This window comes from Stigmatopora nigra, unplaced genomic scaffold (assembly GCF_051989575.1).
Source record: "Stigmatopora nigra isolate UIUO_SnigA unplaced genomic scaffold, RoL_Snig_1.1 HiC_scaffold_24, whole genome shotgun sequence".
In the NCBI taxonomy this organism is placed as follows: domain Eukaryota; kingdom Metazoa; phylum Chordata; class Actinopteri; order Syngnathiformes; family Syngnathidae; genus Stigmatopora; species Stigmatopora nigra.
Genome location: NW_027551603.1, coordinates 2,832,316 through 2,856,311, shown reverse-complemented (window position 1 = coordinate 2,856,311; position 23,996 = coordinate 2,832,316). Strand labels below are relative to the sequence as shown.

General features: G+C 51.1%; 1 non-coding gene and 99 pseudogenes across 1 annotated transcript; all 100 read left to right on the top strand.

Moving 5' to 3' along the window:
• The first annotated feature begins 312 nt into the window (after positions 1 to 312).
• On the top strand, positions 313 to 431 carry LOC144190934 (5S ribosomal RNA; annotated as a pseudogene).
• A 56-nt stretch (positions 432 to 487) lies between these two features.
• On the top strand, positions 488 to 606 carry LOC144190485 (5S ribosomal RNA; annotated as a pseudogene).
• Positions 607 to 662: 56 nt separating this feature from the next.
• On the top strand, positions 663 to 791 carry LOC144182691 (5S ribosomal RNA; annotated as a pseudogene).
• A 56-nt stretch (positions 792 to 847) lies between these two features.
• LOC144190760 (5S ribosomal RNA) lies at positions 848 to 966 on the top strand (annotated as a pseudogene).
• Positions 967 to 1,022: 56 nt separating this feature from the next.
• On the top strand, positions 1,023 to 1,141 carry LOC144187291 (5S ribosomal RNA; annotated as a pseudogene).
• Positions 1,142 to 1,197: 56 nt separating this feature from the next.
• LOC144188285 (5S ribosomal RNA) lies at positions 1,198 to 1,316 on the top strand (annotated as a pseudogene).
• Positions 1,317 to 1,372: 56 nt separating this feature from the next.
• Positions 1,373 to 1,491, top strand: LOC144191600 (5S ribosomal RNA; annotated as a pseudogene).
• Positions 1,492 to 1,547: 56 nt separating this feature from the next.
• On the top strand, positions 1,548 to 1,666 carry LOC144182153 (5S ribosomal RNA; annotated as a pseudogene).
• Positions 1,667 to 1,907: 241 nt separating this feature from the next.
• LOC144185617 (5S ribosomal RNA) lies at positions 1,908 to 2,026 on the top strand (annotated as a pseudogene).
• A 56-nt stretch (positions 2,027 to 2,082) lies between these two features.
• On the top strand, positions 2,083 to 2,201 carry LOC144188925 (5S ribosomal RNA; annotated as a pseudogene).
• Positions 2,202 to 2,257: 56 nt separating this feature from the next.
• LOC144186564 (5S ribosomal RNA) lies at positions 2,258 to 2,377 on the top strand (annotated as a pseudogene).
• A 56-nt stretch (positions 2,378 to 2,433) lies between these two features.
• Positions 2,434 to 2,552, top strand: LOC144182817 (5S ribosomal RNA; annotated as a pseudogene).
• A 56-nt stretch (positions 2,553 to 2,608) lies between these two features.
• On the top strand, positions 2,609 to 2,727 carry LOC144190307 (5S ribosomal RNA; annotated as a pseudogene).
• Positions 2,728 to 2,783: 56 nt separating this feature from the next.
• LOC144186116 (5S ribosomal RNA) lies at positions 2,784 to 2,902 on the top strand (annotated as a pseudogene).
• Positions 2,903 to 2,958: 56 nt separating this feature from the next.
• On the top strand, positions 2,959 to 3,077 carry LOC144181729 (5S ribosomal RNA; annotated as a pseudogene).
• Positions 3,078 to 3,133: 56 nt separating this feature from the next.
• On the top strand, positions 3,134 to 3,262 carry LOC144186179 (5S ribosomal RNA; annotated as a pseudogene).
• A 56-nt stretch (positions 3,263 to 3,318) lies between these two features.
• On the top strand, positions 3,319 to 3,437 carry LOC144191533 (5S ribosomal RNA; annotated as a pseudogene).
• Positions 3,438 to 3,493: 56 nt separating this feature from the next.
• On the top strand, positions 3,494 to 3,612 carry LOC144191921 (5S ribosomal RNA; annotated as a pseudogene).
• A 56-nt stretch (positions 3,613 to 3,668) lies between these two features.
• On the top strand, positions 3,669 to 3,787 carry LOC144191736 (5S ribosomal RNA; annotated as a pseudogene).
• A 56-nt stretch (positions 3,788 to 3,843) lies between these two features.
• LOC144191801 (5S ribosomal RNA) lies at positions 3,844 to 3,962 on the top strand (annotated as a pseudogene).
• A 56-nt stretch (positions 3,963 to 4,018) lies between these two features.
• On the top strand, positions 4,019 to 4,137 carry LOC144189360 (5S ribosomal RNA; annotated as a pseudogene).
• A 56-nt stretch (positions 4,138 to 4,193) lies between these two features.
• LOC144189095 (5S ribosomal RNA) lies at positions 4,194 to 4,312 on the top strand (annotated as a pseudogene).
• Positions 4,313 to 7,738: 3,426 nt separating this feature from the next.
• LOC144185290 (5S ribosomal RNA) lies at positions 7,739 to 7,867 on the top strand (annotated as a pseudogene).
• A 56-nt stretch (positions 7,868 to 7,923) lies between these two features.
• LOC144182313 (5S ribosomal RNA) lies at positions 7,924 to 8,052 on the top strand (annotated as a pseudogene).
• Positions 8,053 to 8,108: 56 nt separating this feature from the next.
• Positions 8,109 to 8,237, top strand: LOC144183159 (5S ribosomal RNA; annotated as a pseudogene).
• Positions 8,238 to 8,293: 56 nt separating this feature from the next.
• Positions 8,294 to 8,422, top strand: LOC144184725 (5S ribosomal RNA; annotated as a pseudogene).
• Positions 8,423 to 8,478: 56 nt separating this feature from the next.
• LOC144184178 (5S ribosomal RNA) lies at positions 8,479 to 8,607 on the top strand (annotated as a pseudogene).
• A 56-nt stretch (positions 8,608 to 8,663) lies between these two features.
• LOC144191344 (5S ribosomal RNA) lies at positions 8,664 to 8,782 on the top strand (annotated as a pseudogene).
• A 56-nt stretch (positions 8,783 to 8,838) lies between these two features.
• LOC144184097 (5S ribosomal RNA) lies at positions 8,839 to 8,957 on the top strand (annotated as a pseudogene).
• Positions 8,958 to 9,013: 56 nt separating this feature from the next.
• Positions 9,014 to 9,142, top strand: LOC144186663 (5S ribosomal RNA; annotated as a pseudogene).
• Positions 9,143 to 9,198: 56 nt separating this feature from the next.
• Positions 9,199 to 9,317, top strand: LOC144187951 (5S ribosomal RNA; annotated as a pseudogene).
• A 56-nt stretch (positions 9,318 to 9,373) lies between these two features.
• On the top strand, positions 9,374 to 9,492 carry LOC144189779 (5S ribosomal RNA; annotated as a pseudogene).
• A 56-nt stretch (positions 9,493 to 9,548) lies between these two features.
• Positions 9,549 to 9,667, top strand: LOC144187068 (5S ribosomal RNA; annotated as a pseudogene).
• Positions 9,668 to 9,723: 56 nt separating this feature from the next.
• Positions 9,724 to 9,842, top strand: LOC144187056 (5S ribosomal RNA; annotated as a pseudogene).
• Positions 9,843 to 9,898: 56 nt separating this feature from the next.
• Positions 9,899 to 10,027, top strand: LOC144183386 (5S ribosomal RNA; annotated as a pseudogene).
• A 56-nt stretch (positions 10,028 to 10,083) lies between these two features.
• LOC144188924 (5S ribosomal RNA) lies at positions 10,084 to 10,202 on the top strand (annotated as a pseudogene).
• Positions 10,203 to 10,258: 56 nt separating this feature from the next.
• On the top strand, positions 10,259 to 10,377 carry LOC144183030 (5S ribosomal RNA; annotated as a pseudogene).
• Positions 10,378 to 10,433: 56 nt separating this feature from the next.
• On the top strand, positions 10,434 to 10,552 carry LOC144187733 (5S ribosomal RNA; annotated as a pseudogene).
• A 56-nt stretch (positions 10,553 to 10,608) lies between these two features.
• LOC144190755 (5S ribosomal RNA) lies at positions 10,609 to 10,727 on the top strand (annotated as a pseudogene).
• A 56-nt stretch (positions 10,728 to 10,783) lies between these two features.
• Positions 10,784 to 10,902, top strand: LOC144183784 (5S ribosomal RNA; annotated as a pseudogene).
• Positions 10,903 to 10,958: 56 nt separating this feature from the next.
• On the top strand, positions 10,959 to 11,077 carry LOC144184202 (5S ribosomal RNA; annotated as a pseudogene).
• A 56-nt stretch (positions 11,078 to 11,133) lies between these two features.
• On the top strand, positions 11,134 to 11,252 carry LOC144190431 (5S ribosomal RNA; annotated as a pseudogene).
• A 56-nt stretch (positions 11,253 to 11,308) lies between these two features.
• Positions 11,309 to 11,427, top strand: LOC144185396 (5S ribosomal RNA; annotated as a pseudogene).
• Positions 11,428 to 11,483: 56 nt separating this feature from the next.
• LOC144189233 (5S ribosomal RNA) lies at positions 11,484 to 11,602 on the top strand (annotated as a pseudogene).
• A 56-nt stretch (positions 11,603 to 11,658) lies between these two features.
• On the top strand, positions 11,659 to 11,767 carry LOC144186827 (5S ribosomal RNA; annotated as a pseudogene).
• A 56-nt stretch (positions 11,768 to 11,823) lies between these two features.
• LOC144189877 (5S ribosomal RNA) lies at positions 11,824 to 11,942 on the top strand (annotated as a pseudogene).
• A 56-nt stretch (positions 11,943 to 11,998) lies between these two features.
• On the top strand, positions 11,999 to 12,117 carry LOC144187044 (5S ribosomal RNA; annotated as a pseudogene).
• A 56-nt stretch (positions 12,118 to 12,173) lies between these two features.
• Positions 12,174 to 12,302, top strand: LOC144187232 (5S ribosomal RNA; annotated as a pseudogene).
• Positions 12,303 to 12,358: 56 nt separating this feature from the next.
• On the top strand, positions 12,359 to 12,477 carry LOC144183116 (5S ribosomal RNA; annotated as a pseudogene).
• A 56-nt stretch (positions 12,478 to 12,533) lies between these two features.
• On the top strand, positions 12,534 to 12,662 carry LOC144185463 (5S ribosomal RNA; annotated as a pseudogene).
• Positions 12,663 to 12,718: 56 nt separating this feature from the next.
• Positions 12,719 to 12,837, top strand: LOC144189876 (5S ribosomal RNA; annotated as a pseudogene).
• A 56-nt stretch (positions 12,838 to 12,893) lies between these two features.
• LOC144187031 (5S ribosomal RNA) lies at positions 12,894 to 13,012 on the top strand (annotated as a pseudogene).
• Positions 13,013 to 13,068: 56 nt separating this feature from the next.
• LOC144184565 (5S ribosomal RNA) lies at positions 13,069 to 13,197 on the top strand (annotated as a pseudogene).
• A 56-nt stretch (positions 13,198 to 13,253) lies between these two features.
• Positions 13,254 to 13,372, top strand: LOC144189727 (5S ribosomal RNA; annotated as a pseudogene).
• Positions 13,373 to 13,613: 241 nt separating this feature from the next.
• LOC144184793 (5S ribosomal RNA) lies at positions 13,614 to 13,752 on the top strand (annotated as a pseudogene).
• A 56-nt stretch (positions 13,753 to 13,808) lies between these two features.
• LOC144188838 (5S ribosomal RNA) lies at positions 13,809 to 13,927 on the top strand (annotated as a pseudogene).
• A 56-nt stretch (positions 13,928 to 13,983) lies between these two features.
• LOC144186737 (5S ribosomal RNA) lies at positions 13,984 to 14,102 on the top strand (annotated as a pseudogene).
• A 56-nt stretch (positions 14,103 to 14,158) lies between these two features.
• LOC144190957 (5S ribosomal RNA) lies at positions 14,159 to 14,277 on the top strand (annotated as a pseudogene).
• A 55-nt stretch (positions 14,278 to 14,332) lies between these two features.
• On the top strand, positions 14,333 to 14,441 carry LOC144186035 (5S ribosomal RNA; annotated as a pseudogene).
• A 56-nt stretch (positions 14,442 to 14,497) lies between these two features.
• Positions 14,498 to 14,616, top strand: LOC144187794 (5S ribosomal RNA). The gene has a single exon (XR_013324902.1). It is a non-coding gene; the product is annotated as a 5S ribosomal RNA (ribosomal RNA).
• Positions 14,617 to 14,672: 56 nt separating this feature from the next.
• On the top strand, positions 14,673 to 14,791 carry LOC144191617 (5S ribosomal RNA; annotated as a pseudogene).
• Positions 14,792 to 14,847: 56 nt separating this feature from the next.
• LOC144191461 (5S ribosomal RNA) lies at positions 14,848 to 14,967 on the top strand (annotated as a pseudogene).
• A 56-nt stretch (positions 14,968 to 15,023) lies between these two features.
• On the top strand, positions 15,024 to 15,142 carry LOC144190430 (5S ribosomal RNA; annotated as a pseudogene).
• Positions 15,143 to 15,198: 56 nt separating this feature from the next.
• LOC144183339 (5S ribosomal RNA) lies at positions 15,199 to 15,317 on the top strand (annotated as a pseudogene).
• A 56-nt stretch (positions 15,318 to 15,373) lies between these two features.
• Positions 15,374 to 15,502, top strand: LOC144187227 (5S ribosomal RNA; annotated as a pseudogene).
• Positions 15,503 to 15,558: 56 nt separating this feature from the next.
• On the top strand, positions 15,559 to 15,677 carry LOC144190754 (5S ribosomal RNA; annotated as a pseudogene).
• Positions 15,678 to 15,733: 56 nt separating this feature from the next.
• LOC144191273 (5S ribosomal RNA) lies at positions 15,734 to 15,852 on the top strand (annotated as a pseudogene).
• Positions 15,853 to 15,908: 56 nt separating this feature from the next.
• On the top strand, positions 15,909 to 16,027 carry LOC144182594 (5S ribosomal RNA; annotated as a pseudogene).
• A 56-nt stretch (positions 16,028 to 16,083) lies between these two features.
• LOC144186628 (5S ribosomal RNA) lies at positions 16,084 to 16,202 on the top strand (annotated as a pseudogene).
• Positions 16,203 to 16,258: 56 nt separating this feature from the next.
• Positions 16,259 to 16,377, top strand: LOC144183400 (5S ribosomal RNA; annotated as a pseudogene).
• A 56-nt stretch (positions 16,378 to 16,433) lies between these two features.
• On the top strand, positions 16,434 to 16,552 carry LOC144188524 (5S ribosomal RNA; annotated as a pseudogene).
• A 56-nt stretch (positions 16,553 to 16,608) lies between these two features.
• On the top strand, positions 16,609 to 16,727 carry LOC144184623 (5S ribosomal RNA; annotated as a pseudogene).
• A 56-nt stretch (positions 16,728 to 16,783) lies between these two features.
• On the top strand, positions 16,784 to 16,902 carry LOC144191857 (5S ribosomal RNA; annotated as a pseudogene).
• Positions 16,903 to 16,958: 56 nt separating this feature from the next.
• Positions 16,959 to 17,077, top strand: LOC144185782 (5S ribosomal RNA; annotated as a pseudogene).
• A 56-nt stretch (positions 17,078 to 17,133) lies between these two features.
• LOC144186286 (5S ribosomal RNA) lies at positions 17,134 to 17,252 on the top strand (annotated as a pseudogene).
• A 56-nt stretch (positions 17,253 to 17,308) lies between these two features.
• LOC144189204 (5S ribosomal RNA) lies at positions 17,309 to 17,427 on the top strand (annotated as a pseudogene).
• Positions 17,428 to 17,483: 56 nt separating this feature from the next.
• On the top strand, positions 17,484 to 17,602 carry LOC144190165 (5S ribosomal RNA; annotated as a pseudogene).
• A 55-nt stretch (positions 17,603 to 17,657) lies between these two features.
• On the top strand, positions 17,658 to 17,786 carry LOC144184296 (5S ribosomal RNA; annotated as a pseudogene).
• A 56-nt stretch (positions 17,787 to 17,842) lies between these two features.
• LOC144189368 (5S ribosomal RNA) lies at positions 17,843 to 17,961 on the top strand (annotated as a pseudogene).
• A 56-nt stretch (positions 17,962 to 18,017) lies between these two features.
• Positions 18,018 to 18,136, top strand: LOC144184862 (5S ribosomal RNA; annotated as a pseudogene).
• A 56-nt stretch (positions 18,137 to 18,192) lies between these two features.
• Positions 18,193 to 18,311, top strand: LOC144185164 (5S ribosomal RNA; annotated as a pseudogene).
• Positions 18,312 to 18,367: 56 nt separating this feature from the next.
• LOC144184677 (5S ribosomal RNA) lies at positions 18,368 to 18,496 on the top strand (annotated as a pseudogene).
• A 241-nt stretch (positions 18,497 to 18,737) lies between these two features.
• On the top strand, positions 18,738 to 18,866 carry LOC144187182 (5S ribosomal RNA; annotated as a pseudogene).
• A 1,875-nt stretch (positions 18,867 to 20,741) lies between these two features.
• On the top strand, positions 20,742 to 20,860 carry LOC144191927 (5S ribosomal RNA; annotated as a pseudogene).
• A 56-nt stretch (positions 20,861 to 20,916) lies between these two features.
• On the top strand, positions 20,917 to 21,035 carry LOC144186226 (5S ribosomal RNA; annotated as a pseudogene).
• A 56-nt stretch (positions 21,036 to 21,091) lies between these two features.
• Positions 21,092 to 21,210, top strand: LOC144183011 (5S ribosomal RNA; annotated as a pseudogene).
• A 190-nt stretch (positions 21,211 to 21,400) lies between these two features.
• Positions 21,401 to 21,519, top strand: LOC144191949 (5S ribosomal RNA; annotated as a pseudogene).
• A 56-nt stretch (positions 21,520 to 21,575) lies between these two features.
• LOC144191400 (5S ribosomal RNA) lies at positions 21,576 to 21,694 on the top strand (annotated as a pseudogene).
• Positions 21,695 to 21,750: 56 nt separating this feature from the next.
• LOC144189717 (5S ribosomal RNA) lies at positions 21,751 to 21,869 on the top strand (annotated as a pseudogene).
• A 56-nt stretch (positions 21,870 to 21,925) lies between these two features.
• On the top strand, positions 21,926 to 22,044 carry LOC144186336 (5S ribosomal RNA; annotated as a pseudogene).
• Positions 22,045 to 22,100: 56 nt separating this feature from the next.
• LOC144189583 (5S ribosomal RNA) lies at positions 22,101 to 22,219 on the top strand (annotated as a pseudogene).
• A 56-nt stretch (positions 22,220 to 22,275) lies between these two features.
• On the top strand, positions 22,276 to 22,394 carry LOC144191729 (5S ribosomal RNA; annotated as a pseudogene).
• Positions 22,395 to 22,450: 56 nt separating this feature from the next.
• LOC144184913 (5S ribosomal RNA) lies at positions 22,451 to 22,569 on the top strand (annotated as a pseudogene).
• A 221-nt stretch (positions 22,570 to 22,790) lies between these two features.
• LOC144186775 (5S ribosomal RNA) lies at positions 22,791 to 22,929 on the top strand (annotated as a pseudogene).
• Positions 22,930 to 22,985: 56 nt separating this feature from the next.
• Positions 22,986 to 23,104, top strand: LOC144184749 (5S ribosomal RNA; annotated as a pseudogene).
• A 56-nt stretch (positions 23,105 to 23,160) lies between these two features.
• LOC144182385 (5S ribosomal RNA) lies at positions 23,161 to 23,279 on the top strand (annotated as a pseudogene).
• A 56-nt stretch (positions 23,280 to 23,335) lies between these two features.
• LOC144188621 (5S ribosomal RNA) lies at positions 23,336 to 23,454 on the top strand (annotated as a pseudogene).
• Positions 23,455 to 23,510: 56 nt separating this feature from the next.
• Positions 23,511 to 23,629, top strand: LOC144184839 (5S ribosomal RNA; annotated as a pseudogene).
• Positions 23,630 to 23,685: 56 nt separating this feature from the next.
• Positions 23,686 to 23,804, top strand: LOC144185070 (5S ribosomal RNA; annotated as a pseudogene).
• Positions 23,805 to 23,860: 56 nt separating this feature from the next.
• Positions 23,861 to 23,979, top strand: LOC144183988 (5S ribosomal RNA; annotated as a pseudogene).
• Positions 23,980 to 23,996: the final 17 nt, after the last annotated feature.

Below are 23,996 nucleotides of genomic sequence, written 5' to 3'. Positions count from 1 at the left end.
AGTCCATTTACAGCGTCCAGAAGTAAAACAACATGTGAAAATTGAGTGTATAGAGTGCAAAAAGTCTTACTGCAATCAAGCTGACTTTACTCCTTTGTTATTATTGCTGACTCAAAGACAAATACCAATTTGGCCTGAAATGCACAAAAGTAAAACATAGCTGTATATATTCCTGCCTTTTCCCCCCTCTTTTATAACCTGAATATTCCAACTGACTTTGAATAATGTCAAATCCCAATTGATTTGGGTAGCAGGTGTAGAAGGTCGAATTAATACTTTAGCTCATGGGTGTCCATCTGCTAGTGCAGTACCGCTCACGGCCATACCACCCTGAAAAGGCCCGATCTCGTCCGATCTTGGAAGCCAAGCATGGTTCAGCCTGGTTAGTACCGGGTTGGGAGACCGTTTGGGAATACCAGGTGCTGTGAGCATCATACCCCGCATCTTTTTCGACATTTCATGGGTGTCCATCTGCAAAAGCAGTACCGCTCACGGCCATACCACCCTGAAAAGGCCCGATCTCGTCCGATCTCGGAAGCCAAGCATTGTTCGGCCTGTTTAGTACCTGATTGGGAGACCGCTTGGGAATACCAGGTGCTGTGAGCATCAGACCCCGCATCTTTTTCGACATTTCATGGGTGTCCATCTGCAAGAGCAGTACCGCTCACGGCCATACCACCCTGATAAGGCCCGATCTCGCCCGATCTCGTCCGATCTCGGCAGCCAAGCATGGTTCGGCCTGGTTAGTACCTGATTGGGAGACCGCTTGGGAATACCAGGTGCTGTGAGCATCATACCCCGCATCTTTTTCGACATTTCATGGGTGTCCATCTGCAAAAGCAGTACCGCTCACGGACATACCACCCTGAAAAGGCCCGATCTCGTCCGATCTCGGCAGCCAAGCATGGTTCGGCCTGGTTAGTACCTCATTGGGAGACCGCTTGGGAATACCAGGTGCTGTGAGCATCATACCCCGCATCTTTTTCGACATTTCATGGGTGTCCATCTGCATGAGCAGTACCGCTCACGGCCATACCACCCTGAAAAGGCCCGATCCCGTCCGATCTCGGAAGCCAAGCGTGGTTCGGCCTGTTTAGTACCTGATTGGGAGACCGCTTGGGAATACCAGGTGCTGTGAGCATCTTGCCCCGCATCTTTTTCGACATTTCATGGGTGTCCACCTGCAAGAGCAGTACCGCTCACGGCCATACCACCCTGAAAAGGCCCGATCTCGTCCGATCTCGGAAGCCAAGCATGGTTCGGCCTGTTTAGTACCTGTTTGGGAGACCGCTTGGGAATACCAGGTGCTGTGAGCATCATACCCTTCATCTTTTTCGACATTTCCTGGGTGTCCATCTGCAAAGGCAGTACTGCTAACGGCCATACCACCCTGAAAAGGCCCGATCTCGTCCGATCTCGGAAGCCAAGCATGGTTTGGCCTGGTTAGTATCTGATTGGGAGACCGCTGGGGAATACCAGGTGCTGTGAGCATCATACCCCGCATCTTTTTCGACATTTCATGGGTGTCCATCTGCAAGAGCAGTACCGCTCACGGCCATACCACCCTGCAAAGGCCCGACCTCGTCAGATCTCGGCAGCCAAGCATGGTTTGGCCTGGTTAGTACCTGATTGGGAGACTGCTTGGGAATACCAGGTGCTGTGAGCATCATACCCCGCATCTTTTTCGACATTTCATGGGTGTCCATCTGCAAGAGCAGTACCGCTCACGGCCATATCACCCTGAAAAGGCCCGATCTCGTCCGATCTCGTCCGATCTCGGAAGCCAAGCATGGTTCGGCCTAGTTAGTATCTGATTGGGAGACCGCTTGGGAATACCAGGTGCTGTGAGAACCATGCCCCGCATCTTTTTCGACATTTCATGGGTGTCCATCTGCAAGAGCAGTACCGCTCAAGGCCATATCACCCTGTAAAGGCCCGATCTCGTCCGATCTCGGAAGCCAAGCATAGTTCGGCCTGTTTAGTACCTGATTGGGAGACCGCTTGGGAATACCAGGTGCTGTGAGCATCATACCCGGCATCTTTTTCGACATTTCATGGGTGTCCATCTGCAAGAGCAGTACCGCTCACGGCCATACCACCCTGAAAAGGCCCGATCTCGTCCGATCTCGGCAGCCAAGCATGGTTCGGCCTGTTTAGTACCTGATTGGGAGACCGCTTGGGAATACCAGGTGCTGTGAGCATCATACCCCGCATCTTTTTCGACATTTCATGGGTGTCCATCTGCAAGAGCAGTACCGCTCATGGCTATACCACCCTAAAAAAGGCCCGATCTCGTCCGATCTCGGAAGCCAAGCATGGTTCGGCCTGTTTAGTACCTGATTGGGAAACTGCTTGGGAATACCAGGTGCTGTGAGCATCATACCCCGCATCTTTTTCGACATTTCATGGGTGTCCATCTGCTAGTGCAGTACCGCTCACGGCCATACCACCCTGAAAAGGCCCGATCTCGTCCGATCTCGGAAGCCAAGCATGGTTCGGCCTGTTTAGTACCTGATTGGGAGACCGCTTGGGAATACCAGGTGCTTTAAGCATCATACCCCGCATCTTTTTCGACATTTCATGGGTGTCCATCTGCTAGTGCAGTACCGCTCACGGCCATACCACCCTGAAAAGGCCCGATCTCGTCCGATCTCGGAAGCCAAGCATGATTCGGCCTGTTTAGTACCTGATTGGGAGACCGCTTGGGAATACCAGGTGCTGTGAGCATCATACCCCGCATCTTTTTTGACATTTCATGGGTGTCCATCTGCAAGGGCAGTACCGCTCACGGCCATACCACCCTGAAAAGGCCCGATCTCGTCCGATCTAGGCAGCCAAGCATGGTTCAGCCTGGTTAGTACCTGATTGGCAGACCGCTTGGGAATACCAGGTGCTGTGAGCATCATACCCAGCATCTTTTTCGACATTTCATGGGTGTCCATCTGCTAGTGCAGTACCGCTCACGGCCATACCACGCTGAAAAGGCCCGATCTCGTCCGATCTCGGAAGCCAAGCATGGTTCGGCCTGTTTAGTACCTGATTGGGAGACTGCTTGGGAATACCAGGTGCTGTGAGCATCATACCCCGCATCTTTTTTGACATTTCATGGGTGTCCATCTGCAAGAGCAGTACCGCTCACGGCCATACCACCCTGATAAGGCCCGATCTCGCCTGATCTCGTCCGATCTCGGCAGCCAAGCATGGTTCGGCCTGGTTAGTACCTGATTGGGAGACCGCTTGGGAATACCAGGTGCGGTGAGCATCATACCCCGCATCTTTTTCGACATTTCATGGGTGTCCATCTGCTAGTGCAGTACCGCTCACGGCCATACCTCCCTGAAAAGGCCCGATCTCGTCCGATCTCGGAAGCCAAGCATGGTTCGGCCTGGTTAGTACCTGAGTGGGAGTCCGCTTGGGAATACCAGGTGCTGTGTACATCATACCCCGCATCTTTTTCGACATTTCATGGGTGTCCATCTGCTAGTGCAGTACCGCTCACGGCCATACCACCCTGAAAAGGCCCGATCTCGTCCGATCTCGGAAGCCAAGCATGGTTAGACTTGTTTAGTACCAGATTGGGAGACCGCTTGGGAATACCGGGTGCTGTGAGAACCATGCCCCGCATCTTTTTCGACATTTCATGGGTGTCCATCTGCTAGTGCAGTACCGCTCACGGCCATACCACCCTGAAAAGGCCCGATCTCGTCCGATCTCGGAAGCCAAGCATGGTTCGGCCTGGTTAGTACCTGATTGGGAGACCGCTTGGGAATACCAGGTGCTGTGAGCATCATACCCCGCATCTTTTTCGACATTTCATGGGTGTCCATCTGCAAGGACGGTACTGCTCACGGCCATACCACCCTGAAAAGGCCAGATCTCGTCCGATCTCGGAAGCCAAGCATGGTTCGGCCTGTTTAGTACCTGATTGGGAGACCGCTTGGGAATACCAGGTGCTGTGAGTATCATACCCCGCATCTTTTTCGACATTTCATGGGTGTCCATCTGCAAAAGCAGTACCGCTCACGGCCATACCACCCTGAAAAGGCCCGATCTCGTCCGATCTCGTAAGCCAAGCATGGTTCGGCCTGGTTAGTACCTGATTGGGAGACCGCTTGGGAATACCAGGTGCTGTGAGCATCATGCCCCGCATCTTTTTCGACATTTCATGGGTGTCCATCTGCAAGAGCAGTACCGCTCACGGCCATACCACCCTGAAAAGGCCCGATCTCGTTCGATCTCGAAAGCCAAGCATGGTACGGCCTGGTTAGTACCTGATTGGGAGACCGCTTGGGAATACCAGGTGCTGTGAGCATCATACCCCGCATCTTTTTCGACATTTCATGGGTGATCTATCTGAAATCCAGATCAAATTCTGGATTTCAGATAGATCAGTTGTCATCATGCACCTTTTACCAAGACTGGACCTATAGTAGGACTTAGATGGAGAGCTATCTTAAAAAGAACATGTCCTCATTACTTGGGGGAGAAACAAAGGATCCAAAATCACTCAGAGCTGTCAGGAGTGGTTGGATTGCCTTTCCTGGCATGACGTCACGATAACTATCAGCTGTCACTAATTACGTGATTAGATTATTTTTGGTATTTAAGCATTATGATTTTCTGTGGACGCGGTTGGATCGACTGGTTAAGTTCTGGTTTCGTTTCCTGTTAATCCTCGTAGTAATTGCTGTTTCCATTGACGCCACGCCGCATGTTCAGTTCGTTTGTAATGAGTGGTCAAGCCAAGTTGTTTAAGTTATGTTACCCCGTTTATTAAATCAACCAACAAGAGCTACAGATCTGCCTCACCTTTCCAATTACTTCGGCGACTCTGCATCTGGGTTCAACTTACCCTACGATCGCGTCGCACTACGCGGTGAAATCGTAACAGCACGATCCAACCATTATGGACCCAGCGGAGCGCCACCCACGCTCGCGCCGACGCACTCGGCGACGCAAACCATCCACCTCGAAGACACCGGACTGCTTGGAATGTATAAGAAACCCCTCAGAATCGTTTAGGAATTTTGTAATGGACACACCGTGGTGCGGGGCTCTCAGGCACATCATTTCTAGAGATGAGCCACAGCTGGTAGAAGAGTTAGAGCCGCAGCGTACTCATACGCCCCACCACTGCTATGCACGTCGCCCTGGGAAGCCTTTACCGTTTCATCATGATGCCCAGGTGCGTACAACCACCAGAGAGCGCCCAAGTTATCTTATGCCTATGCCCAGAGGAATTGATTCACCATGGAGGGAGCCTGAAGATTCTGGTGAGGAGGACACCCGTTGAGGAAGTTCCCCACGGCCAGCAGCGTGGCCAGGATCTTCTTGAAGGTCCGGTTGCCGGCCAGCTGCTCCATGCCCAACTTCAGGTCAAACAGGGGCTCGGCGATCTCCTGCTCGAGTGCCTCATAGTTGAGTTTGAAAGACCACAGCTGCAGGCGGGGGGTCAAGGCGCTGACGGAAGCCAGGCCCGAGAGGAATTCCTCGGCCGTCCCCAGGGGAACGTCGGGATTGGCCGAGCGAGCCTCGCGGATCTTCTGCTTCTCCTCCTCTGTGGGCGTCATGCTCAGGATCTTCTCCACACCCTCCTTGTTGATGGCAAAGTCGTCAAAGTTGAGGATGGCGCTCTTGATGACGTGAACGGCGGGCAGGACCGTCATCCCGATGTTGATGGCGGTGCTCCGCTTGGAGTCCAGAACCAGGATCTCGGACTTTTTGCTCTCTGGCGCTTTCTTGGCCCATGGCGTCTCTTTGGCCCTGGACTCAAAGAGGTGCTCCAGCTTCCCCATGTCCACTTGGACCTTGTCCAGTGACGCCAAAAATAATCTAATCACGTAATTAGTGACAGCTGATAGTTATCGTGACGTCATGCCAGGAAAGGCAATCCAACCACTCCTGACAAGAGCATCAAATAAAGACAATTTGTCGGTCTTTCGGGAACAGATGTTCTTGAAAAATAACCCTTTCGCTATGATTTCTAGAATTTTACTGACATAATGCAAGTGCATTCGCAGCTAGCCCTCAGAGATAAAATGAGTTGGATTTCCATCTCCAACAATACCAGCCGTTATGTTATTTGAGGTTCTTGATCTGAATGAATTAAATGACCTCCGGTATGCAGTACAACTGTAGAGCAATTACTTTAAATTATGTTCATTCTTTTGTCCCCCGCCTGGTGCCCGTAGATAGCTGGGATAGGCCTTAGCACCCCCCGTGACCCTTGTGAGGATAAGCGGTTGAGAGAATGAATGAATGAAAGAATACTAAACAATGTCTTTCACATGACGATCAATTATACTAAACAATTACTATTAGTTTAAGCATGTGAAACTATGATAAAATATGATTTGGATTTTACAGCATGTTTTCGTAACCTGTTTTATGTTTATTTATATAAACAATAGACACCTTGTAAAGCATTGCTGTTGCTTCACATGTATTTCTTAGGGGCCTAACATTCAACCACATCTAAGCAGCAGTGCTTGTAGACTTGCATTCTGTGAAGCGCAAAGTGTCCTTCTGTTCTAAAGAGACAGAACAGCAAGAAAAGGACTCTGTGCAACCTTCTTTACTCTGTAACAGCGGGATGATGCTTTTTGTGTAGAACGGATGGAGTACAAAGTGTAAGCGAGTGAGTGGAAAGTACTGCAGACAATGTATGACTGTTTTTTTCTATTTTTTTTCCGTGCAGTTGAGGAGTGTAGTTTGCAAAATCCAGCATGCCAGTACTATTGAATGCTGGGTATTTTGCTGAGCCTTCTTTAAAAATTACTTCTCTTATCATGTAAAAGTAGTGATATCTGAACAGACAGAAGAATAGTCAGTCATTTTCTTCTTAAAAAAATAAAAATAAAATACTTGTGGTTGCTAGAGTTATACAGTAAAAAAGGGGTGTGTGCATGTGGTGGTGGAGCAATATAATTTTAGTTTCAGTGTAATGAAAAATCTACAATAGTGTTCCAATAAATTGGTGGTTATTGAAGTGCTATACCAATTGAATGTAATTTCTGGTAAAATTCTGTAGCTCCAGTGTTTAACCATAAATCCTATGTGATTTTTGTTTTACAGTATAAAATGTGAAAACACTTATAAATCCCATTTAAATTCAGTGAATTCATTTAGTTGTGCTGCCACTACAACATTGCACCCAATCGGTTAGTCTTTAATTGAATCTGATTACCAGTCGATTTGAATTGAATGACTTGACCCCGCTGAGATATTTTCTCTAAAAGAATAATGGAGTTGCTTATTTGACTATTTAGTATTGTTATTTTGTTATCTTTTTGCATTTGGTGCTTTTTTTAAACATCTACTACTTTACATTATAATTGCTTGATCTGAGGCAGTTGGGTTGTAAAGGTTTAAATCAAAATTCAAAGTACGGTAATACACATATATACACACGATGCAACAGATGTGCAGTCCATTTGCAGCGTCCAGAAGTAAAACAACATGTGAAAATTGAGTGTATAGAGTGCAAAAAGTCTTACTGCAATCAAGCTGACTTTACTCCTTTGTTATTATTGCTGACTCAAAGACAAATACCAATTTGGCCTGAAATGCACAAAAGTAAAACATAGCTGTATATATTCCTGCCTTTTCCCCCCTCTTTTATAACCTGAATATTCCAACTGACTTTGAATAATGTCAAATCCCAATTGATTTGGGTAGCAGGTGTAGAAGGTCGAATTAATACTTAAGCTCATGGGTGTCCATCTGCAAGAGCAGTACCGCTCAAGGCCATACCACCCTGAAAAGGCCCGATCTCGCCCGATCTCGTCCGATCTCGGCAGCCAAGCATGGTTCGGCCTGGTTAGTACCTGATTGGGAGACCGCTTGGGAATACCAGGTGCTGTGAGCATCATACCCCGCATCTTTTTCGACATTTCATGGGTGTCCATCTGCAAGAGCAGTATCGCTCACGGCCATACAACCCTGATAAGGCCCGATCTCGCCCGATCTCGTCCGATCTCGGCAGCAAAGCATGGTTCGGCCTGGTTAGTACCTGATTGGGAGACCGCTTGGGAATACCAGGTGCTGTGAGCATCATACCCCGCATTTTTTTCGACATTTCATGGGTGTCCATCTGCAAGAGCAGTACCGCTCACGGCCATACCACCCTGAAAAGGCCCGATCTCGCCCGATCTCGTCCGAACTCGGCAGCCAAGCATGGTTCGGCCTGGTTAGTACCTGATTGGGAGACCGCTTGAGAATACCAGGTGCTGTGAGCATCATACCCCGCATCTTTTTCGACATTTCATGGGTGTCCATCTGCAAGAGCAGTACCGCTCACGGCCATACCACCCTGATAAGGCCCGATCTCGCCCGATCTCGTCCGATCTCGGCAGCCAAGCATGGTTTGGCCTGGTTAATACCTGATTGGGAGACCGCTTGGGAATACCAGGTGCTGTGAGCATCATACCCCGCATCTTTTTCGACATTTCATGGGTGTCCATCTGCAAGAGCAGTACCGCTCACGGCCATACCACCCTGAAAAGGCCCAATCTCGCCCGATCTCGTCCGATCTCGGCAGCCAAGCAGGGTTCAGCCTGTTTAGTACCTGATTGGGAGACCGCTTGGGAATACCAGGTGCTGTGAGCATCTTGCCCCGCATCTTTTTCGACATTTCATGGGTGCCCATCTGCAAGAGCAGTTCCGCTCACGGCCATACCACCCTGAAAAGGCCCAATCTCCTCCGATCTCGGAAGCCAAGCATGGTTCGGCCTGGTTAGTACCTGATTGGGGGACCGCTTGGGAATACCAGGTGCTGTGAGCATCATACCCCGCATCTTTTTCGACATTTCATGGGTGTCCATCTGCAAAAGCACTACCGCTCACGGCCATACCACCCTGAAAAGGCCCGATCTCGCCCGATCTAGGAAGCCAAGCATGGTTTGGCCTGGTTAGTACCTGATTGGGAGACCGCTTGTGAATACCAGGTGCTGTGAGCATCATACCCCGCATCTTTTTCGACATTTCATGGGTGTCCATCTGCTAGTGCAGTACCGCTCACGGCCATACCACCCTGAAAAGGCCCGATCTCGTCCGATCTCGCCCGATCTCGGCAGCCAAGCATGATTCGGCCTGTTTAGTACCTGATTGGGAGACCGCTTGGGAATACCAGGTGCTGTGAGCATCATACCCCGCATCTTTTTCGACATTTCATGGGTGGCCATCTGCAAGAGCAGTACCGCTCACGGCCATACCACCCTGAAAAGGCCCGATTTCGTCCGATCTCGGAAGCCAAGCATGGTTCGGCCTGGTTAGTACCTGATTGGGAGACCGCTTGGGAATACCAGGTGCTGTGAGCATCATACCCTGCATCTTTTTCGACATTTCATAAGTGTCCATCTGCAAGAGCAGTACCGCTCACGGCCATACCACCCTGAAAAGGCCCGATCTCGTCCGATCTCGGAAGCCAAGCATGGTTCGGCCTGTTTAGTACGTGATTGGGAGACCGCTTGGGAATACCAGGTGCTGTGAGCATCATACCCCGCATCTTTTTCGACATTTCATGGGTGTCCATCTGCTAGTGCAGTACCGCTCACGGCCATACCACCCTGAAAAGGCCCGATCTCGTCCGATCTCGGCAGCCAAGCATGGTTCGGCCTGGTTAGTACCTGATTGGGAGACCGCTTGGGAATACCAGGTGCTGTGAGCATCATACCCCGCATCTTTTTCGACATTTCATGGGTGTCCATCTGCTAGTGCAGTACCGCTCACGGCCATACCACCCTGAAAAGGCCCGATCTCGTCCGATCTCGGCAGCCAAGCATGGTTCGGCCTGGTTAGTACCTGATTGGGAGACCGCTTGGGAATACCAGGTGCTGTGAGCATCATACCCCGCATCTTTTTCGACATTTCATGGGTGTCCATCTGCAAGAGCAGTACCGCTCACAGCCATACCACCCTGATAAGGCCCGATCTCGCCCGGTCTCGTCCGATCTCGGAAGTCAAGCATGGTTCGGCCTGGTTAGTACCTGGTTGGGAGACCGCTTGGGAATACCAGGTGCTGTGTGCATCATACCCCGCATCTTTTTCGACATTTCATGGGTGTCCATCTGCTAGTGCAGTACCGCTCACGGCCATACCACCCTGAAAAGGCCCGATCTCGTCCGATCTCGGCAGCCAAGCATGGTTCGGCCTGTTTAGTACCTGATTGGGAGACCGCTTGGGAATACCAGGTGCTGTGAGCATCATACCCCGCATCTTTTTCGACATTTCAAGGGTGTCCATCTGCAAGAGCAGTACCGCTCACGGCCATACCACCCTGAAAAAGCCCGATCTCGTCCAGTCTCAGAAGCCAAGCATGGTTCGGCCTGGTTAGTACCTGATTGGGAGACCGCTTGGGAATACCAGGTGCTGTGAGCATCATACCCCGCATCTTTTTCGACATTTCATGGGTGTCCATCTGCTAGTGCAGTACCGCTCACGGCCATACCACCCTGAAAAGGCCCGATCTCGTCCGATCTCGGAAGCCAAGCATGGTTCGGCCTGTTTAGTACCTGATTGGGAGACCGCTTGGGAATACCAGGTGCTGTGAGCATCATACCCCGCATCATTTTCGACATTTCATGGGTGTCCATCTGCAAAAACGGTACTGCTTACGGCCATACCACCCTGAAAAGGCCCGATCTCGTCCGATCTTGGAAGCCAAGCATGGTTCGGCCTGTTTAGTACCTGATTGGGAGACCGCTTGGGAATACCAGGTGCTGTGAGCATCATACCCCGCATCTTTTTCGACATTTCATGGGTGTCCATCTGCAAGAGCAGTACCGCTCTCGGCCATACCACCCTGAAAAGGCCCGATCTCGCCCGATTTCGGAAGCCAAGCATGGATCGGCCTGGTTAGTACCTGATTGGGAGACCGCTTGGGAATACCAGGTGCTGTGAGCATCATACCCTGCATCTTTTTCGACATTTCATGGGTGTCCATCTGCGGGAGCAGTACCGCTTACGGCCATACCACCCTGAAAAGGCCCGATCTCGTCCGATCTCGGAAGCCAAGCATGGTTCGGCCTGGTTAGTACCTGATTGGGAGACCGCTTGGGAATACCAGGTGCTGTGAGCATCATACCCCGCATCTTTTTCGACATTTCATGGGTGTCCATCTGCAAGAGCAGTACCGCTCACGGCCATACCACCCTGAAAAGGCCCGATCTCGTCCGATCTCGGCAGCCAAGCATTGTTCGGCCTGGTTAGTACCTGATTGGGAGACCGCTTGGGAATACCAGGTGCTGTGAGCGTCATACCCCGCATCTTTTTCGACATTTCATGGGTGTCCATCTGCAAGAGCAGTACCGTTCACGGCCATACCACCCTGAAAAGGCCCGATCTCGTCCGATCTCGGAAGCCAAGCATGGTTCGGCCTGGTTAGTACCTGATTGGGAGACCGCTTGGGAATACCAGGTGCTGTGAGCATCATACCCCGAATCTTTTTCGACATTTCATGGGTGTCCATCTGCTAGTGCAGTACCGCTCACGGCCATACCACCCTGAAAAGGCCCGATCTCGTCCGATCTCGGAAGCCAAGCATCGTTCGGCCTGGTTAGTACCTGATTGGGAGACCGCTTGGGAATACCAGGTGCTGTGAGCATCATACCCCGCATCTTTTTCGACATTTCATGGGTGACCATCTGCTAGTGCAGTACCGCTCACGGCCATACCACCCTGAAAAGGCCCGATCTCGGAAGCCAAGCATGGTTCGGCCTGTTTAGTACCTGATTGGGAGACCGCTTGGGAATACCAGGTGCTGTGAGCATCATACCCCGCATCTTTTTCGACATTTCATGGGTGTCCATCTGCATGAGCAGTACCGCTCACGGCCATACCACCCTGAAAAGGTCCGATCTCGTCCGATCTCGGAAGCCAAGCATGGTTCGGCCTGTTTAGTACCTGATTGGGAGACCGCTTGGGAATACCAGGTGCTGTGAGCATCATACCCCGCATCTTTTTCGACATTTCATGGGTGTCCATCTGCTAGTGCAGTACCGCTCACGGCCATACCACCCTGAAAAGGCCCGATCTCGTCCGATCTCGGCAGCCAAGCATGGTTCGGCCTGGTTAGTACCTGATTGGGAGACCGCTTGGGAATACCAGGTGCTGTGAGCATCATACCCCGCATCTTTTTCGACATTTCATGGGTGTCCATCTGCAAGAGCAGTACCGCTCACGGCCATACCACCCTGATAAGGCCCGATCTCGCCTGATCTCGTCCGGTCTCGGCAGCCAAGCATGATTCGGCCTGGTTAGTACCTGATTGGGAAACCGCTTGGGAATACCAGGTGCTGTGAGCATCATACCCCGCATCTTTTTCGACATTTCATGGGTGTCCATCTGCAAGCAGAGTACTGCTCACGGCCATACCACCCTGATAAGGCCCGATCTCGTCCGATCTTGGCAGCCAAGCATGGTTCAGCCTGGTTAGTACCTGATTGGGAGACCGCTTGGGAATACCAGGTGCTGTGAGCATCATACCCCGCATCTTTTTCGACATTTCATGGGTGTCCATCTGCAAGAGCAGTACCGCTCACGGCCATACCACCCTGATAAGGCCCGATCTCGCCCGATCTCGTCCGATCTCAGCAGCCAAGCATGGTTCGGCCTGGTTAGTACCTGATTGGGAGACCGCTTGGGAATACCAGGTGCTGTGAGCATCATACCCCGCATCTTTTTCGACATTTCATGGGTGTCCATCTGCATGAGCAGTATCGCTCACGGCCATACCACCCTGAAAAGGTCCGATCTCGTCCGATCTCGGAAGCCAAGCATGGTTCGGCCTGTTTAGTACCTGATTGGGAGACCGCTTGGGAATACCAGGTGCTGTGAGCATCATACCCCGCATCTTTTTCGACATTTCATGGGTGTCCATCTGCTAGTGCAGTACCGCTCACGGCCATACCACCCTGAAAAGGCCCGATCTCGTCCGATCTCGGCAGCCAAGCATGGTTCGGCCTGGTTAGTACCTGATTGGGAGACCGCTTGGGAATACCAGGTGCTGTGAGCATCATACCCCGCATCTTTTTCGACATTTCATGGGTGTCCATCTGCAAGAGCAGTACCGCTCACGGCCATACCACCCTGATAAGGCCCGATCTCGCCCGATCTCGTCCGGTCTCGGCAGCCAAGCATGGTTCGGCCTGGTTAGTACCTGATTGGGAGACCGCTTGGGAATACCAGGTGCTGTGAGCATCATACCCCGCATCTTTTTCGACATTTCATGGGTGTCCATCTGCAAGCAGTGTACCGCTCACGGCCATACCACCCTGATAAGGCCCGATCTCGTCCGATCTCGGCAGCTAAGCATGGTTCAGCCTGGTTAGTACCTGATTGGGAGACCGCTTGGGAATACCAGGTGCTGTGAGCATCATACCCCGCATCTTTTTCGACATTTCATGGGTGTCCATCTGCAAGAGCAGTACCGCTCACGGCCATACCACCCTGATAAGGCCCGATCTCGCCCGATCTCGTCCGATCTCAGCAGCCAAGCATGGTTCGGCCTGGTTAGTACCTGATTGGGAGACCGCTTGGGAATGCCAGGTCCTGTGAGCATCATACCCCGCATCTTTTTCGACATTTCATGGGTGTCCATCTGCAAGAGCAGTACCGCTCACGGCCATACCACCCTGATAAGGCCCGATCTCGTCCGATCTCGTCCGATCTCGTCCGATCTCGGCAGCCAAGCATGGTTCGGCCTGGTTAGTACCTGATTGGGAGACCGCTTGGGAATACCAGGTGCTGTGAGCATCATACCCCGCATCTTTTTCGACATTTCATGGGTGTCCATCTGCAAGAGCAGTACCGCTCACGGCCATACCACCCTGAAAAGGCCCGATCTCGTCCGATCTCGGAAGCCAAGCGTGGTTCGGCCTGGTTAGTACCTGGTTGGGAGACCGCTTGGGAATACCAGGTGCTGTGAGCATCATACCCCGCATCTTTTTCGACATTTCATGGGTGTCCATCTGCTAGTGCAGTACCGCTCACGGCAAAACCACCCTGAAAAGGCCCGATCTCGTCCTGTCTCGGCAGCCAAGCATGGTTCGGCCTGTTTAGTACCTGATTGGGAGACCGCTTGGGAATACCAGGTGCTGTGAGCATCATACCCCGCATCTTTTTCGACATTTCATGGGTGTCCATCTGCAAGAGCGGTACCGCTCATGGCCATACCACCCTGAAAAGGCCCGATCTCGTCCGATCTTGGAAGCCAAGCATGGTTCGGCCTGTTTAGTACCTGATTGGGAGACCGCTTGGGAATACCAGGTGCTGTGAGCATCATACCCCGCATCTTTTTCGACATTTCATGGGTGTCCATCTGCAAAGCAGTACCGCTCACGGCCATACCACCCTGAAAAGGCCCGATCTCGGAAGCCAAGCATGGTTCGGCCTGGTTAGTACCTGATTGGGAGACCGCTTGGGAATACCAGGTGCTGTGAGCATCATACCCTGCATCTTTTTCGACATTTCATGGGTGTCCATCTGCAAGAGCAGTACCGCTCACGGCCATACCACCCTGAAAAGGCCCGATCTCGTCCGATCTCGGAAGCCAAGCATGGTTCGGCCTGGTTAGTACCTGGTTGGGAGACCGCTTGGGAATACCAGGTGCTGTGAGCATCATACCCCGCATCTTTTTCGACATTTCATGGGTGTCCATCTGCGAGAGCAGTACCGCTCACGGCCATACCACCCTGAAAAGGCCCGATCTCGTCCGATCTCGGAAGCCAAGCATGGTTCAGCCTGGTTAGTACCTGATTGGGAGACCGCTTGGGAATACCAGGTGCTGTGTGCGTCATACCCCGCATCTTTTTCGACATTTCATGGGTGTCCATCTGCGAGAGCAGTATCGTTCACGGCCATACCACCCTGAAAAAGCCCGATTCTCGTCCGAACTCGGAAGCCAAGTATGGTTCGGCCTGGTTAGTACCTGATTGGGAGACCGCTTGGGAATACCAGGTGCTGTGAGCATCATACCCCGCATCTTTTTCGACATTTCATGGGTGTCCATCTGCAAGAGCAGTACCGCTCACGGCCATACCACCCTGAAAAGGCCCGATCTCGTCCGATCTCGGCAGCCAAGCATTGTTCGGCCTGGTTAGTACCTGATTGGGAGACCGCTTGGGAATACCAGGTGCTGTGAGCGTCATACCCCGCATCTTTTTCGACATTTCATGGGTGTCCATCTGCAAGAGCAGTACCGCTCACGGCCATACCACCCTGAAAAGGCCCGATCTCGTCCGATCTCGGAAGCCAAGCATCGTTCGGCCTGGTTAGGACCTGATTGGGAGACCGCTTGGGAATACCAGGTGCTGTGAGCATCATACCCCGCATCTTTTTCGACATTTCATGGGTGTCCATCTGCAAGAGCAGTACCGCTCACGGCCATACCACCCTGATAAGGCCCGATCTCGCCTGATCTCGTCCAATCTCGGCAGTCAAGCATGGTTCGGCCTGGTTAGTACCTGATTGGGAGACCGCTTGGGAATACCAGATGCTGTGAGCATCATACCCCGCATCTTTTTCGACATTTCATGGGTGTCCATCTGCAAAAGTGGTACCGCTTACGGCCATACCACCCTGAAAAGGCCCGATCTCGTCCGATCTTGGAAGCCAAGCATGGTTCGGCCTGTTTAGTACCTGATTGGGAGACCGCTTGGGAATACCAGGTGCTGTGAGCATCATACCCCGCATCTTTTTCGACATTTCATGGGTGTCCATCTGCAAGAGCAGTACCGCTCACGGCCATACCACCCTGAAAAGGCCCGATCTCGCCCGATCTCGGAAGCCAAGCATGGATCGGCCTGGTTAGTACCTGATTGGGAGACCGATTGGGAATACCAGGTGCTGTGAGCATCATACCCCGCATCTTTTTCGACATTTCATGGGTGTCCATCTGCAAAAGCAGTACCGCTCACGGCCATACCACCCTGAAAAGGCCCGATCTTGTTCGATCTGGGAAGCCAAGCATGGTTCGGCCTGGTTAGTACCTGGTTGGGAGACCGCTTGGGAATACCAGGTGCTGTGAGCATCATACCCCGCATCTTTTTCGACATTTCATGGGTGTCCATCTGCTAGTGCAGTACCGCTCACGTCCATACCACCCTGAAAAGGCCCGATCTCGTCCTGTCTCGGCAGCCAAGCATGGTTCGGCCTGTTTAGTACCTGATTGGGAGACCGCTTGGGAATACCAGGTGCTGTGAGCATCATACCCCGCATCTTTTTCGACATTTCATGGGTGTCCATCTGCAAGAGCGGGACCGCTAATGGCCATACCACCCTGAAAAGGCCCGATCTCGTCCGATCTTGGAAGCCAAGCATGGTTCGGCCTGTTTAGTACCTGATTGGGAGACCGTTTGGGAATACCAGGTGCTGTGAGCATCATACCCCGCATCTTTTTCGACATTTCATGGGTGTCCATCTGCAAGAGCAGTATCGCTCACGGCCATACCACCCTGAAAAGGCCCGATCTCGCCCGATCTCGGAAGCCAAGCATGGTTCGGCCTGGTTAGTACCTGATTGGGAGACCGCTTGGGAATACCAGGTGCTGTGAGCATCATACCCCGCATCTTTTTCGACATTTCATGGGTGTCCATCTGCAAGAGCAGTACCGCTCACGGCCGTACCACCCTGAAAAGGCCCGATCTCATCCGATCTCGGAAGTCAAGCATGGTTCGGCCTGGTTAGTACCTGGTTGGGAGACCGCTTGGGAATACCAGGTGCTGTGTGCATCATACCCCGCATCTTTTTCGACATTTCATGGGTGTCCATCTGCTAGTGCAGTACCGCTCACGGCCATACCACCCTGAAAAGGCCCGATCTGGTCCGATCTCGGCAGCCAAGCATGGTTCGGCCTGTTTAGTACCTGATTGGGAGACCGCTTGGGAATACCAGGTGCTGTGAGCATCATACCCTGCATCTTTTTCGACATTTCATGGGTGTCCATCTGCAAGAGCAGTACTGCTCACGGCCATACCACCCTGAAAAGGCCTGATCTCGTTCGATCTGGGACGCCAAGCATGGTTCGGCCTGGTTAGTACCTGGTTAGGAGACCGCTTGGGAATACCAGGTGCTGTGAGCATCATACCCCGCATCTTTTTCGACATTTCATGGGTGTCCATCTGCTAGTGCAGTACCGCTCACGGCCATACCACCCTGAAAAGGCCCGATCTCGTCCTGTCTCGGCAGCCAAGCATGGTTCGGCCTGTTTCGTACCTGATTGGGAGACCGCTTGGGAATACCAGGTGCTGTGAGCATCATACCCCGCATCTTTTTCGACATTTCATGGGTGTCCATCTGCAAGAGCGGTACCGCTCACGGCCATACCACCCTGAAAAGGCCCGATCTCGTCCGAACTTGGAAGCCAAGCATGGTTCGGCCTGTTTAGTACCTGATTGGGAGACCGCTTGGGAATACCAGGTGCTGTGAGCATCATACCCCGCATCTTTTTCGACATTTCATGGGTGTCCATCTGCAAAAGCAGTATCGCTCACGGCCATACCACCCTGAAAAGGCCCGATCTCGCCCGATCTCGGAAGCCAAGCATGGTTCGGCCTGTTTAGTACCTGATTGGGAGACCGCTTGGGAATACCAGGTGCTGTGAGCATCATACCCCGCATCTTTTTCGACATTTCATGGGTGTCCATCTGCAAAGCAGTACCGCTCACGGCCATACCACCCTGATAAGGCCCGATCTCGCCCGATCTCGTCCGATCTCGGCAGCCAAGCATGGTTTGGCCTGGTTAGTACCTGATTGGGAGACCGCTTGGGAATACCAGGTGCTGTGAACATCATACCCCGCATCTTTTTCGACATTTCATGGGTGTCCATCTGCTAGTGCAGTACCGCTCACGGCCATACCACCCTGAAAAGGCCCGATCTCGTCCGATCTCGGAAGCCAAGCAGGGTTCCGCCTGTTTAGTACCTGATTGGGAGACCGCTTGGGAATACCAGGTGCTGTGAGCATCTTGCCCCGCATCTTTTTCGACATTTCATGGGTGTCCATCTGCAAGAGTAGTACCGCTCACGGCCATACCACCCTGAAAAGGCCCAATCTCCTCCGATTTCGGAAGGCAAGCATGGTTCGGCCTGGTAAGTACCTGATTGGGAGACCACTTGGGAATACCAGGTGCTGTGAGCATCATTCCCCGCATCTTTTTCGACATTTCATGGGTGTCCATCTGCAAAAGCAGTACTGCTCATGGCCATACCACCCTGAAAAGGCCCGATCTCGCCCGATCTAGGAAGCCAAGCATGGTTCGGCCTGGTTAGTACCTGATTGGTAGACCGCTTGGGAATACCAGGTGCTGTGAGCATCATACCCCGCATCTTTTTCGACATTTCATGGGTGTCCATCTGCTAGTGCAGTACCGCTCACGGCCATACCACCCTGAAAAGGCCCGATCTCGTCCGATCTCGTCCGATCTCGGAAGCCAAACATGGATCGGCCTGGTTAGTACCTAATTGGGAGACCGCTTGGGAATACCAGGTGCTGTGAGCATCATACCCCGCATCTTTTTCGACATTTCATGGGTGTCCATCTGCTAGTGCAGTACCGCTCACGGCCATACCACCCTGAAAAGGCCTGATCTCGTCCGATCTCGTCCGATCTAGGAAGCCAAGCATTGTTCGACCTGGTTAGTACCTGATTGGGAGACCGCTTGGGGATACCAGGTGCTGTGAGCATCATACCCCGCATCTTTTTCGACATTTCATGGGTGTCCATCTGCTAGTGCAGTACCGCTCACAGCCATACCACCCTGAAAAGGCCCGATCTCGTCCGATCTCGTCCGATCTCGGCAGCCAAGCATTGTTCGGCCTGGTTAGTACCTGATTGGGAGACCGCTTGGGAATACCACGTGCTGTGAGCATCATGTCGTCATGCCAGGAAAGGCAATCCAACCACTCCTGACAAGAGCATCAAATAAAGACAATTTGTCGGTCTTTCGGGAACAGATTTTCTTGAAAAATAACCCTTTCGCTATGATTTCTAGAATTTTACTGACAGAATGCAAGTGCATTCGCAGCTAGCCCTCAGAGATAAAATGAGTTGGATTTCCATCTCCAACAATACCAGCCGATATGTTATTTGAGGTTCTTGATCTGAATGAATTAAATGACCTCCGGTATGCAGTACAACTGTAGAGCAATTACTTTAAATTATGTTCATTCTTTTGTCCCCCGCCTGGTGCCCGTAGATAGCTGGGATAGGCCTTAGCACCCCCCGTGACCCTTGTGAGGATAAGCGGTTGAGAGAATGAATGAATGAAAGAATACTAAACAATGTCTTTCACATGACGATCATTTATACTAAACAATTACTATTAGTTTAAGCATGTGAAACTATGATAAAATATGATTTGGATTTTACAGCATGTTTTCGTAACCTGTTTTATGTTTATTTATATAAACAATAGACACCTTGTAAAGCATTGCTGTTGCTTCACATGTATTTCTTAGGGGCCTAACATTCAACCACATCTAAGCAGCAGTACTTGTAGACTTGCATTCTGTGAAGCGCAAAGTGTCCTTCTGTTCTAAAGAGACAGAACAGCAAGAAAAGGACTCTGTGCAACCTTCTTTACTCTGTAACAGCGGGATGATGCTTTTTGTGTAGAAAGGATGGAGTACAAAGTGTAAGCGAATGAGTGGAAAGTACTGCAGACAATGTATGACTGTTTTTTTCTATTTTTTTTCCGTGCAGTTGAGGAGTGTAGTTTGCAAGATCCAGCATGCCAGTACTATTGAATGCTGGGTATTTTGCTGAGCCTTCTTTAAAAATTACTTCTCTTATCATGTAAAAGTAGTGATATCTGAACAGACAGATGAATAGTCAGTCATTTTCTTCTTAAAAAAATAAAAATAAAATACTTGTGGTTGCTAGAGTTATACAGTAAAAAAGGGGTGTGTGCATGTGGTGGTGGAGCAATATAATTTTAGTGTCAGTGAAATGAAAAATCTACAATAGTGTTCCAATAAATTGGTGGTTATTGAAGTGCTATACCAATTGAATGTAATTTCTGGTAAAGTTCTGTAGCTCCAGTGTTTAACCATAAATCCTATGTGATTTTTTGTTTTACAGTATAAAATGTGAAAACACTTATAAATCCCATTTAAATTCAGTGAATTCATTTAGTTGTGCTGCCACTACAACATTGCACCCAATCGGTTAGTCTTTAATTGAATCTGATTACCAGTCGATTTGAATTGAATGACTTGACCCCGCTGAGATATTTTCTCTAAAAGAATAATGGAGTTGCTTATTTGACTATTTAGTATTGTTATTTTGTTATCTTTTTGCATTTGGTGCTTTTTTTAAACATCTACTACTTTACATTATAATTGCTTGATCTGAGGTAGTTGGGTTGTAAAGGTTTAAATCAAAATTCAAAGTACGGTAATACACATATATACACACGATGCAACAGATGTGCAGTCCATTTGCAGCGTCCAGAAGTAAAACAACATGTGAAAATTGAGTGTATAGAGTGCAAAAAGTCTTACTGCAATCAAGCTGACTTTACTCCTTTGTTATTATTGCTGACTCAAAGACAAATACCAATTTGGCCTGAAATGCACAAAAGTAAAACATAGCTGTATATATTCCTGCCTTTTCCCCCCTCTTTTATAACCTGAATATTCCAACTGACTTTGAATAATGTCAAATCCCAATTGATTTGGGTAGCAGGTGTAGAAGGTCGAATTAATACTTTAGCTCATGGGTGTCCATCTGCAAGAGCAGTACCGCTCACGGCCATACCACCCTGAAAAGGCCTGATCTCGTCCGATCTCGGAAGCCAAGCATCGTTCGGCCTGTTTAGTACCTGATTGGGAGACCTCTTGGGAATACCAGGTGCTGTGAGCATCATACCCCGCATTTTTTTCGACATTTCATGGGTGTCCATCTGCATGAGCAGTACTACTCACGGCCATACCACCCTGAAAAGGCCTGATCTCGTCCGATATCGGAAGCCAAGCATGGTTCAGCCTGTTTAGTACCTGATTGGGAGACCGCTTGGGAATACCAGGTGCTGTGAGCATCATACCCCGCATCTTTTTCGACATTTCATGGGTGTCCATCTGCAAAAGCGGTACCGCTCACGGCCATACCACCCTGAAAAGGCCTGATCTCATCCGATCTCGAAAGCCAAGCATGGTTCGGCCTGGTTCGTACCTGATTGGGAGACCGCTTGGGAATACCAGGTGCTGTGAGAACCATGCCCCGCATCTTTTTCGACATTTCATGGGTGTCCATCTGCAAGAGCAGTACCGCTCACGGCCATACCACCCTGAAAAGGCCCGATCTCGTCCGATCTCGTCCGATCTTGGGATTCCAGGTGCTGTGAGCATCATACCCCGCATCTTTTTCGACATTTCATGGGTGTCCATCTGCAAGAACAGTACCGCTCACGGCCATACCACCCTGAAAAGGCCCGATCTCGTCCGATCTTGGAAGCCAAGCATAGTTCGGCCTGTTTAGTACCTGATTGGGAGACCTCTTGGGAATACCAGGTGCTGTGAGCATCATACCCCGCATCTTTTTCGACATTTCATGGGTGTCCATCTGCAGGAGCAGTACCGCTCATGGCCATACCACCCTGAAAAGGCCCGATCTCGTCCGATCTCGGAGGCCAAGCATGGTCCGGCCTGGTCAGTACCTGATTGGGAGACCGCTTGGGAATACCAGGTGCTGTGAGCATCATACCTTGCATCTTTTTCGACATTTCATGGGTGTCCATCTGCTAGTGCAGTACCGCTCACGGCCATACCACCCTGAAAAGGCCCGATCTCGCCCGATCTCGGCAGCCAAGCATGGTTCGGCCTGGTTAGTACCTGATTGGGAGACCGCTTGGGAATACCAGGTGCTGTGAGCATCATACCCCGCATCTTTTTCGACATTTCATGGGTGTCCATCTGCTGGTAGAGTACTGCTCATGGCCATACCACCCTGAAAAGGCCCGATCTCGACCAGTCTCGGAAGCCAAGCATGGTTCGGCCTGGTTAGTACCTGATTGGGAGACCGCTTGGGAATACCAGGTGCTCTGAGCATCATACCCCGCATCTTTTTCGACATTTCATGGGTGTCCATCTGCAGGAGCAGTACCGCTCACGGCCATACCACCCTGAAAAGGCCCGATTTCGTCCGATCTCGGAAGCCAAGCATGGTTCGGCCTGTTTAGTACCTGATTGGGAGACCGCTTGGGAATACCAGGTGCTGTGAGCATCATACCCCGCATCTTTTTCGACATTTCATGGGTGTCCATCTGCAAGAGCAGTACCGCTCACGGCCATACCACCCTGAAAAGGCCCGATCTCGTCCGATCTCGGAGGCCAAGCATGGTCCGGCCTGGTTAGTACCTGATTAGGAGACCGCTTGGGAATACCAGGTGCTGTGAGCATCATACCCCGCATCTTTTTCGACATTTCATGGGTGTCCATCTGCTAGTGCAGTACTGCTCACGGCCATACCACCCTGAAAAGGCCCGATCTCGACCGATCTCGGAGGCCAAGCATGGTCCGGCCTGGTTAGTACCTGATTAGGAAACCGCTTGGGAATACCAGGTGCTGTGAGCATCATACCCCGCATCTTTTTCGACATTTCATGGGTGTCCATCTGCTAGTGCAGTACTGCTCAGGGCCATACCACCCTGAAAAGGCCCGATCTCGGAAGCCAAACATAGTTCGGCCTGGTTAGTACCTGATTGTGAGACCGCTTGGGAATACCAGGTGCTGTGAGCATCATACCCCGCATCTTTTTCGACATTTCATGGGTGTCCATCTGCTAGTGCAGTACTGCTCACGGCCATACCACCCTGATAAGGCCCGATCTCGCCCGATCTCGCCCGATCTCGTCCGATCTCGGCAGCCAAGCATGGTTCGGCCTGGTTAGTACCTGATTGGGAGACCGCTTGGAAATACCAGGTGCTGTGAGCATCATACCCCGCATCTTTTTCGACATTTCATGGGTGTCCATCTGCAAGAACAGTACCGCTCACGGCCATACCACCCTGAAAAGGCCCAATCTCGCCCGATCTCGGAAGCCAAGCATGGTTCAGCCTGGTTAGTACCTGATTGGGAGACCGCTTGGGAATACCAGGTGCTGTGAGCATCATACCCCGCATCTTTTTCGACATTTCATGGGTGTCCATCTGCAAAAGCAGTACCGCTCACGGCCATACCACCCTGATAAGGCCCGATCTCGCCCGATCTTGGCAGCCAAGCATGGTTCGGCCTGGTTAGTACCTGATTGGGAGACCGCTTGGGAATACCAGGTGCTGTGAGCATCATACCCCGCATCTTTTTCGACATTTCATGGGTGTCCATCTGCAAGAGCAGCACCGCTCACGGCCATACCACCCTGAAAATGCCCGATCTCGTCCGATCTCGGAAGCCAAGCATTGTTCGGCCTGTATAGTACCTGATTGGGAGACCGCTTGGGAATACCAGGTGCTGTGAGCATCATATCCCGCATCTTTTTCGACATTTCATGGGTGTCCATCTGCTAGTGCAGTACCGCTCACGGCCATACCACCCTGAAAAGGCCCGATCTCGTCCGATCTCGGAAGCCTAGCATGGTTCGGCCTGTTTAGTGCCTGATTGGGAGACCGCTTGGGAATACCAGGTGCTGTGAGTATCATACCCCGCATCTTTTTCGACATTTCATGGGTGTCCATCTGCAAGAGCAGTACCGCTCACGGCCATACCACCCTGAAAAGGCCCGATCTTGCCCGATCTCGGAAGCCAAGCATTGTTCGGCCTGTTTAGTACCTGATTGGGAGACCGCTTGGGAATACCAGGTGCTGTGAGCATCATACCCCGCATCTTTTTCGACATTTCATGGGTGTCCATCTGCTAGTGCAGTACCGCTCACGGCCATACCACCCTGAAAAGGCCCGATCTCGCCTGATCTCGGAAGCCAAGCATGGTTAGACTTGTTTAGTACCAGATTGGGAGACCGCTTGGGAATACCAGGTGCTGTGAGAACCATGCCCCGCATCTTT